Below are 12,291 nucleotides of genomic sequence, written 5' to 3'. Positions count from 1 at the left end.
CTAAACTGAAACTGCAACTGCATGATAAAGACTGCGATGTGTATGTTTGTCAGTGGCTCAGTTGCGTCCAACTCTTCGCAACTCTATGGACTGTAGCCCGCCAGGCTTCTTTGTCTGTGGAATTCTCCAGGCAAGAATACTGGAGTGGATTGTCATTCCCTCCTCCAGACGATCTTCCTGAGTCAGGGATCAAATCCAGGTTTCCTGCATTTCAGGCAGATTCTTTACCACTCCGCCATTTGGGAAACCAATGAACTAATAGATCTAGGCAATAATCATCGATAGCAGATAGCATTGCAGAGGAGAGACAGTGAGTGGAGGTTATGGAAGTATAAGATGCCTCATGAATCGACATATATCAACTGGGTGATGGATATTCATGGAGGTTCACTATGTTGGGTTGGCCAAAAGGTGTGTTCAGTTTTTTCCATAAGATGGCTCTACTAACACTTTATTGTCTTTAATTTTATTTGGAACAATTTTTTATTGTATTGTGACAGCTGTCGTATCAGCCTGCATTTAAAATTTAACATCAAAATTGGTGAAGTTCATGTAGCCATTTTAATATTGAAAATGGGAAAGAAAAAAGCTACATTTGGAATATTATACTTTATTATTTCAAGAAAGGCAAAAATGCAACTGAAACAACAACAAAAATAAATGACCTGTGCAGTGTATGGAGAAAGTGGTGTGTGTGTGCTTAGCTGTATCCGACTCTTTTTCAGCCCCACGGACTGTAGGCCACCAGTCTACTCTGCCCATGTGATTCTCCAGGCAAGAATACTGGAGTGGGTTGCTGTGGCCTTCTCCAGGGGATCTACCCAACCCAGGGATCGAACCCAGGTTTCCAGCATTGCAGGTGGATTCTTTACCATCTGAGCCACCAGAGAAGCATGGAGAGGGTGCTGTGACTGATGAAGCATGTCAAAAGCAGTTTGCGAAGTTTTGGGCTGGAGATTTCTCTCTGGATGACGCTCCGTGGTCAGGGAGACCAATTGAAGCTGATAGCATTCAAATCGAGACATTCATTGAGAACAGCCAATATTGCACCATGTGGGAGATAGCCAACATACTCAAAATACCCAAATCAAGCGTTGAAAATCATTTGCACCAGCGTGGTTATGATAATCACTTTGATGTTTGGGCTCCACATCATTTAAGTGAAAAAACCTTTCTTGATCCTATTTCCACATGCGATTCTTTACTTAAACATAACGAACAGGGCTTTCCTGTTGCTTCAGGGGTTAAGAATCCACCTGCCAATGCTGGCAACACCGGTTCCATCCCTGATTAGGGAAGATTCCACATGCTGTGAAGCAACTAAGCCCATGTGCCACAACTACTGAGCCCATGGGTAGCGACTACTGAAGCCTGGGAGCCCTGGAGCCAGTGCTCCACAGCAAGAGAAATCACCACAATGAAAAGCCCATGAACCACAGCTAGAGAGTAACCTCCACTCTCCACAACTACAGAAAGCCCTCATGCAACAACAAAGACCCACAGTAGCCAAAAATACATGAATAAATTAAAACTACCTTATTTTTTAAAAAGCATAACAAAAATGTTCCATTTTTAAAAACAAATTGCGACAGGCAGTGAAAAGCAGATACCATATAATAATGTGGAACAGAAGGGGTCATGGGGCAAGTGAAATCAACCACACCAAAGGCTGGTCTTCATCCAAAGAAGGTGATGTTGTGTATATGGTGATATTGGAAGGGAGTCCTCCATGATAAGCTCTTTGTGGAAAACCAAACGATTAATTCCAGCAAGTACTGCTCCCAGTTAGACCAACTGAAAGCAGCACTTAGCAAAAAGTGTCCAGAATTAGTCAACAATAAACATATAATCTTCCATCAGCATAATGCAAGACCTTTTATTTCTTTGATGACAATGCAAAAACTGCTACCGATTGACTGGGAAGGTCTGCTCATCTGCCATATTCACCTGACATTGCACCTTTGGATTTGCATTTATTTTAGTCTTTAAAATACTCTTAGTGAAAAAAAATTTCACTTCCCTGGAAGACTGTAAAAGACACCTCGAACAGTTCCTTGCTCAAAAATATAAAATATTTTGGGGAAGATGGAATTATGAAGTTGCCTGGAAAATGGCAGCAGGTAGTGGACGAAATGGTGAATACATTGTTCAATAAAGTTCTTGGTAGAAATGAAAAATGTGCTTTTTATGTTTAACGTAATAACTGAAGGAACTTTTCGGCCAATCCAATTCTCTCTACTTTTTAAAAATGTGTTTATCTTTAATTGGACGATAACTGCTTCACAATATTGCATTGGTCTCTGCTGTCCCCTCCCTCTTGAACCTCCGCCCCACATCCCACCCCATCCCACCCCTCTAGGTCATCACAGAGCACCGAGTTTGAGTCCCTGCGTCACACAGCAAACTCCCACCGGCTATCTGTGTCACATTCGGTAATGTATATGTTTCAGGGCTACTCTCCCAGTTCGTCTCACCCTCTGTGTCCACAAGTCTGTTCATTACATCTGCACCTCCATTGCTGCCCTACAAATAGGTTCATCAGTTCCATCTTTCTAGATTCCATATATATATACGTTAGTAAATGATATTTGTTTTTCTTTCTCACTTACTTCAGTATATATAGGCTCGAGGTTCATCCACCTCATTAGAACTGACTCAGATGCATTCTTTTTTATAGCTGAGTAATATGCCATTTTATATATTACTACAACTTCTTTATCCATTCATCTGTCAATGGACATCTAGGCTGCTTCCATGTCCTGGCTATCATAAATAGTGCTTCAAGGAACACTGGGGTACAGGTATCCTTTTCAATTTTGGTTTCCTCACCATATATGCCCAATAGTGGGATTGCTGGGTCATATGGTGGTTTTATTCCTAGTTTTTTAAGGAATCTCCATACTGTTCTCCATAGCGACTGTATCCATTTACATTTACACCAACAGTGCAAAAGTGTTCTCTTTTCTCCACACTCTTTCCAGCAATGACTGTTCATAGATTTTTTGATGATGGCTATTCTGACTGGTGTGAGGTGATACCTCATTGTAGTTACATTTGCATTTGTCTAATAATGAGCAACGTTGAGCATCTTTTCCGGTGCTTGCTGCTGCTGCTGCTGCTAAGTCGCTTCAGTCGTGTCCGACTCTGTGCGACCCCATGGACTGCAGCCTACCAGGCTTTTCTGTCCATGGGATTCTCCAGGCAAGAACACTGGAGTGGGTTGCCATTTCCTTCTCCAATGCCTGAAAGTAAGAAGTGAAAGTGAAGTCGCTCAGTCGTGTCCGACTCTTAGCAATCCCATGGACTACAGCCTACCAGGCTCCTCCACCCATGGGATTTTCCAGGCAAGAGTACTGGAGTGGGGTGCCATTGCCTTCTCCTTTCCGGTACTTATTAGCCATCTATACATCTTCTTTGGAGAAGTGTCTGCTTAGGTCTTCTGCCCATTTTTTGACTAGGCGGTTTGTTTTCCTGATGTGGAGCTGTATGAGTTGCTTATATATTTTGAAGATTAATCCTTTGTGGGTTGTTTCATTTGCAACTTTTTTTACAATTTTATTTTTTTATTTTTGGCTGTGTTGAGTCTTCACTGCTTTACAGGCTTTTTCTGCAGTTTGCTGCACGGGCTTCTCATTGCAGTGGCTTCTCCTATTGCACAGCACAGGCTCTAGGAAGAGAGAGTCACAGTATTGCTGCACACAGGCTCCGTAGTTGCAGCTCCCGGGCCCTAGAGCACAGGCTCCGTAGTTATGGTGCGTGGGCTTAGTTGTTCTGCAACATGTGGGATCTTCCCAGACCAGGGATTGAACCCATGTCTCCTGTTTTGGCAGGAAGATTCTTTACCACTGAGCCACCAGGGAAGCCCAATTCTCCACACTTTTGAATATACTTGAAATGTTCTGTTTAGGAAAAAAGGTTAAAAATTATTTTGCCCTGTATCATTTCCTCAAAGCAGGGTGATTAGGAGCTCATTGGTGCTGGGGAAACATTTCTCAGGAAGTGCCAACACCTGACCCATTTACCTCACACTCACTCTTGACCTCTAGCATACCGCCGAGGGTCGAGCTTACGATTTTGCTGCAATATCCAGAGTGCTCAGTTGCAAAACCCCCTCCTCTCTAATTCCAGGTGTTGAGAGATTAAATCTCACCTCTAGTCCCCCAGAGAAAAGCAACTGAAGTCAACCTCTGCCCACTGGAGAGTGTAGAATAACACCAGCTGGAAGCTGTGAGGTCATTCTTACACATCACAAGTTGTTTTCCCCTTTGCAAAATAGATCTGATCAATTCTTGGAGCAGTTTGCCCTGGATGTAACAATTTGGCTGTGGTTTCAGACTGTCTAGAGGGCCAGCCCTAAGGCCTAGCTGGCTGCTAAGGGTGCTGGGAGGGGGCCAGTGGGAAGACTTGGCTTGATAAGGGCCCCAGATGCAGAAATAGTAAATGACTGTGAGTCTGGACTCATCCAGGATGTGGGAGTCTGGCCATAATAGATTGTCCTGTGGGCTGGCCCTCTGCTGGGGAGGCCAGGGCAATAGGTAGATGGGCAGAAATGACTCTACTTATTAAATACTTTCCACACCCTGACACAGTTATTGTTCAGTCCAGTTATGTCAGAATCTTTGTGACCCCGTGGACTAGGGACGCACGCTAGGCGTCCCTGTCCTTCACTGTCTCCAGGGGTTTACTCAAACTCAAGTCCATTGAGTTGATGATGCCATCAAACCATCTCGTCCTCTGTCACCCTCTTCTCCTCCTGCCCTCAATCTTTTCCAGCATCAGGATCTTTTCCAATGAGTCGGCTCTTCGGGTCAGGTGGCCAAAGTATTGGAGCTTTAGCTTCACCATCAGTCCTGCCAATGAATATTCAGGTTGATTTCCTTTAGGATTGATTAATCTTGCAGTCCAGGGGATTCTCAAGCGTCTTTTCCAGCACCACAGTTTGAAGGCATGGTCCTTCAATCCATTTTGCATGGATCTCCTCATTTAACTCTCTGAGCCACCAGGGAAGCCCATTTAACTCTCACAATAACCCTATGAGGTTGATACTATTCTTCCACTTCAGAGATGGGCAAAATGGGGGCTCAAGACTAAGTCTTTCTCTAGTTAGTAAGGAACAGAGTGAGAATAGGAATCTGGGTGGGCTGGCTCAGCAGGAGTCAGCAAATTTTATCTAAAGGCCACATGAAGCTGAATGAAACGAAATTACTCCCCAGAAAGGTTTCTGCGCCCCATGTTCATTGATGCATTTTTTTTCATAATAGCCAAAACAGGGAAACAAGCTAAGTGCCCCTCAATGGATAAAGAAAATGTAATATGCTTATAATATACAAGGGCTTCCCTGATGGCTCAGTGGGTAAAGAATCTGCCTGCAATGCGGGAGACACAAGAGATTCGGGTTTGATCCCTAGGTTGAGAAGATTCCCTGGAGAAGGAAATGGCAACCCGCTCCAGTATTCTTGCCTGGAGAATCCCATGGGCAGAGGAGCCTGGCAGGCTACAGTCTAAAGAGTTGCAAAGAGTCAAACATGACTGAGAGACTAAGCATGTATGCATATTATATATATATATATATATATATATATATCACAAATGTGATATATGTTATATATTTATTTGTATTTATATAAATTGTGATATATACAATTCAGGCATAAAATATAAGAAAGTCCTGCCATTTGCAACGGCATGAATGGAAGTTGATGGCATTATGGTAAGTAAAACAAGTCAGACAGAAAGACAAATACTGTTTGGTCTTGCTTATATGTGGAATCTACAAAAAAAAAAAAAAATGAACTCATATAAACAGAGAGTAGAATGGTGGTTGCCAAGGGCAGCAAGTAGGGGAAACGGGGTGATGTTGGTCAAAGGGTACAGACTTTTAGCTATAAGATAAATAACTTCTGAGAACCTAATGGACAGCATGGCGACTACAGTCACCAATTTTGTATTCTTGAAACCTGCTGAAAGAGTAGATCTTAAACACTCTCACCACATACACACAAAATGATAACTCTGTGAGGTGAGGTGTTGGACGTGTTAACTAACCTTGTTATGGTAAGCCTTTTGCAATATATACCTGCATCAAATCATCATGTTGCATGCCTTAAACTTACACAATGGTTTATGTCAATTATATCTCAATAAAGCTGGAGGTGAAGGATGCACATTGTAAGCATTTTCAACTTTGCACAGCAAATGGTCCCCATCGCAGGGACACCACTCTGCTGTTAGAGCATGGAAATAGTCATAGGCTAACGTGGAAACAAGTGGGAGAAAATGTATTCCAAGAAATCTTCCTTTTACATAAACAAATTGTGCTACATCCATAGAATGGAATGTTACTCAGCCATATAAAGGAGTGATTCATAATAAAATGCGTTGATTCAGGCTACAACATAAATGAAATTTGAAAACATTATGCTCCATGAAAAGAAAAAGCCAGACACAAAAATCACATATTGTATGATTACATTGATATGAAATATACATAATAGGTAAATCCAGAGACCAAAAGATTGGCAATTGTCAGGGGCTGGTAAATGATGAAAAAGTAACTATTTATTGGGTACAGGGTTTTATACTGGGGTGATGAAAATTTTGGTAGATCAGATACAGGCGATGGCTGTACAAAATTGTAAATGTAATAATGCCACAGAATTGTACACTTTTAAGTGGTTTGCTTTATGTTAGGTGAATTTCACCTTGAAAACAAAAAACAACTGTTTACAAAAACAGATAATCAATCCACAGACTGTGGCCACTCCTGCTTTAAAACATCTCTTCACAAAACCCAGAGCTGAACTTAAAAATGTAGGCTTATACAAAACATAGAAACAATTTAAATGACCATTGAATGGATAAAGATGTGATACATATGTACAATGGAATACTACTGAGTCGTGAAGAGGAATGAAATGATGTTATTTGCAATGATGTGGGTACAACTAGAGGGGTTTCCCTGATGGCTGAGATAGTAAAGAATCTGTCTACAATGCGAGAGACCTGGGTTTGATCCAGAGAATCAGACAGGATGGGTATGACTAGAGATTATCATACTATAGTGAAGTAAGTTAGAAAGAGAAGAACAAATATCAATACCACATGATATCATTTATACGTGGAATCTAAAACATGGCACACATGAACTTCTCTACAAAACAGCAACAGACTCACAGACATAGAGAACAGACTTTCGGACGCTGAAGGGGAAAGGTGGAGGAGTCAAGGACTCCCAGGATTGTTGTTGTTTAGTCACTAAGTCATGTCTGACTCTTGTGGCCCCATGGACTGTAGCCCACCAGGCTCCTCTGCCCATGGGATTTCCCAAGCAAGAATACTGGAGTGGGTTGCCATTTCCTTCTCCAGGGGATCTTTCTGACCCCCCAGGATTAGCAGATGTAAACTATTATACATAAGATGAATAAACAACAAGGTCTTACTGTATGTCACAGGGAACTATATTCAATATTCTACAATAAACCATAATGGAAAAGAATGTTCTAAAAAATGTATGTAATGTGTATAACTGAGTCACTTTGCTGTATTGCAGACACTGACACGACATTGTAAATCAGCTGTATTCCTGTAAAGAAAAAAAATGTTTAACATGGGCATATAAAATCTTATCTTGGCCTTCCATGATGCTCAATGATAAAGAATCCCCCTGCCAATGTAGGAGACACAAGTTCAACCTCTGATCCAGAAAGATCCCACATGTCTCAGAGCAAATAAGCCCGTGCTCCACACCTACTGAGCTTGTGCTCTGGAGCCCAGGAGCCGCAACTACTGAGTCCATGTGCTCCAACTGCTGAAGCCCACACTTGCCCCCGAGCCTGTGCTCTGCAACAAGAGAAGCCACTGAAATGAGAAGCTTGGGCTCCCCACTGGAGAGTAGCCCCCGCTTTCAACAACTAGAGAAAAGCCTAAGCAACCACAAAGAGCCTGCACAGCCACAAATAGATCAAGAAAATTATTTTAAAAATAAATAAAGAGGCGCGCGCTGGGCCGTTCGGCCCCCAGCAGCGTTCCCCCGCTTGCTTCTCTCTTCAGTCCCCGCCTCCGGGCCTCCGCCTTGACGCTGCCCGGGGCCGGAGCCGAGCCGAGGAGCCGGAGCCGGAGCCGTGGAGACGTGGGAAACATGGAGGCTTGAGGCGGCGTGCGCCACCCCAGCTGCGGCGGTGACCGAGGCTCGTCGTGTCCCCGCTGTTACCCAACCGTCTGTCCGTGCGCTGAAAGCGGATCTCCCCGCCGGCTGAGGCAGGTTGTTTTGTGGAAATGAAGGTTTGAGGACAAGTTATCTACCAGATTAAAAGATGGGATCAAACAGTAGCAGAATTGGTGATCTTCCTAAAAAGGAGTACTTGAAAAAGTTATCAGGCACAGAATCAGTCTCTGAGAATGATCCGTTCTGGAATCAGCTTCTATCATTTTCTTTCCCCGCACCAACAAGCAGTACTGAGTTGAAGCTCCTAGAGGAGGCAACCATTTCAGTCTGCAGATCTTTAGTTGAAAATAATCCTCGAACAGGAAACCTTGGTGCACTAATTAAGGTCTTCCTTTCTAGAACCAAAGAACTAAAACTTTCAGCAGAATGTCAGAACCACATCTTCATCTGGCAGACACACAATGCTTTGTTTATTATTTGCTGTTTGCTGAAAGTGTTCATTTGTGAGACGTCAGAGGAAGAGTTACAACTTCATTTTACTTATGAAGAAAAATCTCCTGGCAGTTACAGTTCTGACTCAGAAGATCTTTTGGAAGAATTGCTCTGCTGTTTGATGCAGTTAATCACTGATATTCCACTCTTAGATATTACATATGAAATATCAGTAGAAGCTGTGTCAACAATGGTGGTTTTCCTTGCCAACTCTTGCACAAGGAAGTTTTGCGACAGAGCATCAGTCACAAGTATTTGATGCGAGGTCGATGTCTTCCATACACCAGCAAACTTGTGAAAACCTTACTGTATAACGTCATCAGACAGGAAAAGCCGCCTCCTCCAGGAACGCATGTGTTGCCTCAGCAGTTGGATGGGGGAGGACTGCTCTATGGACTGGCATCAGGAGTAGCAAGGAAGATCCCACATGCTGTGGACCAGCTAAACCCACGTGCTGCAGCTGCTGAACCTGTGCTCTGGAGCCCAGGAGCCACAACTACTGAAGCCCCTGCACCCTAGAGCCCGTCCTCCACAACAAGAGAAGCCACCGTGGTGAGAAGCCCATGCACCGCAATGAAGAGTCAGCCCCCGCTTGCCACAACTAGAGAAAAGTCTGTGCAGCAAGTAAGGCCCAGCACAGCCAGAAATAAATAAATTAATAAAAATCTTTTTAAAAGTAAAAAAAATAAATAAAAATAAATAAATAAATAAAACCTTCTCTCAGAGGCCCGTACACAAGTTTATCAGGGTCTTCACTCTTATTACCGTTACTGTTACCAAAGGAAGTGTAGTGAAAGTGTTAGTTGTTCAGTCATGTCCAACTCTTTGTGACCCTGTGGACTGTCACAAAGTTCAGGCTTCTCGGTCCATGGGATTCTCCAGGCAAGAACACTGGAGTGGATTGCCATGCCTCCCGAACCCAGGGATCGAGCCAGGGTCTCCTGGATTGCAGGCACATTCTTTACCCTCTGAGCTACCAGGGAAGCCCACTGTTACCAGAGCGAAAGTTATTAACTCGGATCTTGGCCCCAAACCCAGCCCTGCCCCTCAAGCTCCTTTTTCTCTGTCCTCTGGCCTTGATCCCAGCGTCACTTTAGATCCAGATTCCAGGGCTCTGCCTGTGTGTGCTGAGCCTGGACCCAGGCGCCAGGTACCCTCATAAGACCCCTGGCCTGTCCGCAGCCTGGAGGGGCCTTGACCTTCTCTGCCACTGGGCTTCACAGAGGCGGGAGGGACGCGGGGGCGGGGGATGACTCATCATGGGAATTCCAGCCTTCCTGTCGCCTCCCAGGCCCAGCCCAGCCCAGGTGCCCTGGTGTGTGGGTGCCTGCATGTGCCTGTGTTTTAGAGCCTGCCCTCAAACTGACCCCACGTCCCCAAGAAGGCCTATCCTATACTCAACAGTCACTCCCTGCTACCTATCTGGTCTCTGAGCTGTGGTGGGCATTCTTGGACAGCCTAAGAAAATTCAACATCTTCTAGTCTGGGGGAGATGGAACCCCAGACAGAGAAACTCGGGGTTTTGTATGAATAGGTCTGGGTCAAAGGTAGGAATCCTGGGCTAGGGAACCAGAATGGAGAAACTGGGAGCCAGAGGTAATCAGGGAGGTTTCCTGGAGGAAGGGTCCTACCCGAGAAAGTCACTAATCCCAGACGGACCCTTAAGGAAATGCTGGCTGGCCATGTCCCTGGCTCCAAAACAACCAAGCTCCTACCACAAACTTCAGTCTTTAAAAGGGTATCAAGGCTGCCCATCTGGCCCAAGAATTACTGGGTGCGAAGTTGATCTGTCGCCAGTCTTGCCTCTGACCCTGATCTCGCCACAGGATGGTGAACACACGCATTGAGCTTGGAGCTCTCCCCAGGTTCTCACTGTGTGACCTTGGGCAAGTTATTTAACCTCTTTGAGCTCACCCTCCTGCTGGGTAAAATGAGCATCAGTGGGTGGTTAAGGGACTTAAGAGAACAAACTTATGGTTACCACAGGAGGGGGATGGTAGAAAGGGATAGTTACGGAGTTTTGGATGGACATGTCCACACGGCTATATTTAAAATGGATAACCAACAAGGACCTACTGTATAGCACGGGGAGCTCTGCTCATGTTATGTGCCAGCCTGGATGGGAGGGGAGTTTGAGGGAGAATGAATACATGATATACAAATGGCTGAGTCCCTCTGCTGTCCACCCGAAACTATCACCACGTTGTTAATGGGCTGTGCTGCTGCTGCGGCTGCTGCTAAGTCGCTTTAGTCGTGTCCGACTCTGTGTGACCCCATAGACGGCAGCCCACCAGGCTCCCCCGTCCCTGGGACTCTCCAGGCGAGAACGCTGGAGTGGGTTGCCATTTCCTTCTCCAATGTATGAAAGTGAAAAGTGAAAGTGAAGTCGCTCAATCGCGTCCAACTCTTTGTGACCCCATGGACTGCAGCCTACCATGCTCCTCCATCCATGTGATTTTCCAGGCAAGAGTACTGGAGTGGGGTGCCATCGCCTTCTCCATAATCGGCTATACTTCGATATAAAATAAAAAGTTTAAAAAAATAAAATGGATGACCAACAGAAAAATTATTTTTAATAAAACTGCAAGTGTCCCCCGACAGCCACGAGAATCAGAGAGACAAACCCAGGGTTCATGAGGCCGCATCAAGGTCATTTCCAGACTAGGAATCTCATGGGACGGTCTACCTGGCAGCCCCTGGGGGGTACCCCCAGTGGATCCAGGGCCTGAATGAAGATAAAGTAAGTGAGCCACAAAGGCAACATCAGAATTCCTGGTTTTTCCTTTCACCTCTGGCTCCAATATGTCTGAGCACAGCACTGCCCCTGATCCTATCTTTACTAAAATGTTGCTAATTAGTTCATCATGGATTTTTTTTTTTTTTTGCTTTGCTTTTAGTCTTTTAAAACATTGCATTATGAAGTAGGGCGCTGAAAGCTGGTGCTCTGTGACAGCATAGAGGGATAGGATGAGGAGGGAGGTGGGAGGGGGATTCAAGATGGGGGACACATGTATACCTGTGGCTGATTAATACTGACGTATGGCAAAAATCATCACAATATTGTAAAGAAATTATCCTCCAATTAAAATAAATTAATAAATTTTTTAAAATAAATAAATAAGTAAAACACTGCATTAGCAGGACTTCCCTGGTGGTCCAGTGGTTAAGACTCCATCTTACAATGCAGGTGGCATAGGTTCCATCCCAGGTCCGGCAACAAGGATCCCATATGCCTCGGGGCACAGCCAGAATAAAAAATTGCATTAGAATATTATTATCTTGATGGCTGAGATTTCCACCACCACCTTAAATTCTACACTCTCCACTCTAGTCCTGCACCAGACAGACACACAGCCCACATCCTCCACATGGTTCTACCAGGCAGAGCCCTTGACCCCAAATCCTCAGAAACTGGGGCTTGGGGGAGGAGATTTCCTCAGAATCTCCTGGGGAGCAGGCTCTGGGCTAAGCACCCCCTCCCTTAGCACCTAACTATGAGCCCCCACTGTGTGCCCAGATTTGTGCTAGGCCATGCTTCGAATTTTGGAATTTTGGCAAATTTGAGGTGCCTGCTTGGTTGCGTCCGACTCTTTGTGACCCCATGGACTGTTGCCCTCTATGTTTCTCTGTCCATA

This window comes from Bubalus bubalis, chromosome 9 (assembly GCF_019923935.1).
Source record: "Bubalus bubalis isolate 160015118507 breed Murrah chromosome 9, NDDB_SH_1, whole genome shotgun sequence".
Taxonomy (NCBI): Eukaryota; Metazoa; Chordata; class Mammalia; order Artiodactyla; family Bovidae; genus Bubalus; species Bubalus bubalis.
The sequence above is the reverse complement of the archived record's forward strand: the minus strand, read 5'-3'. Positions refer to the sequence as shown.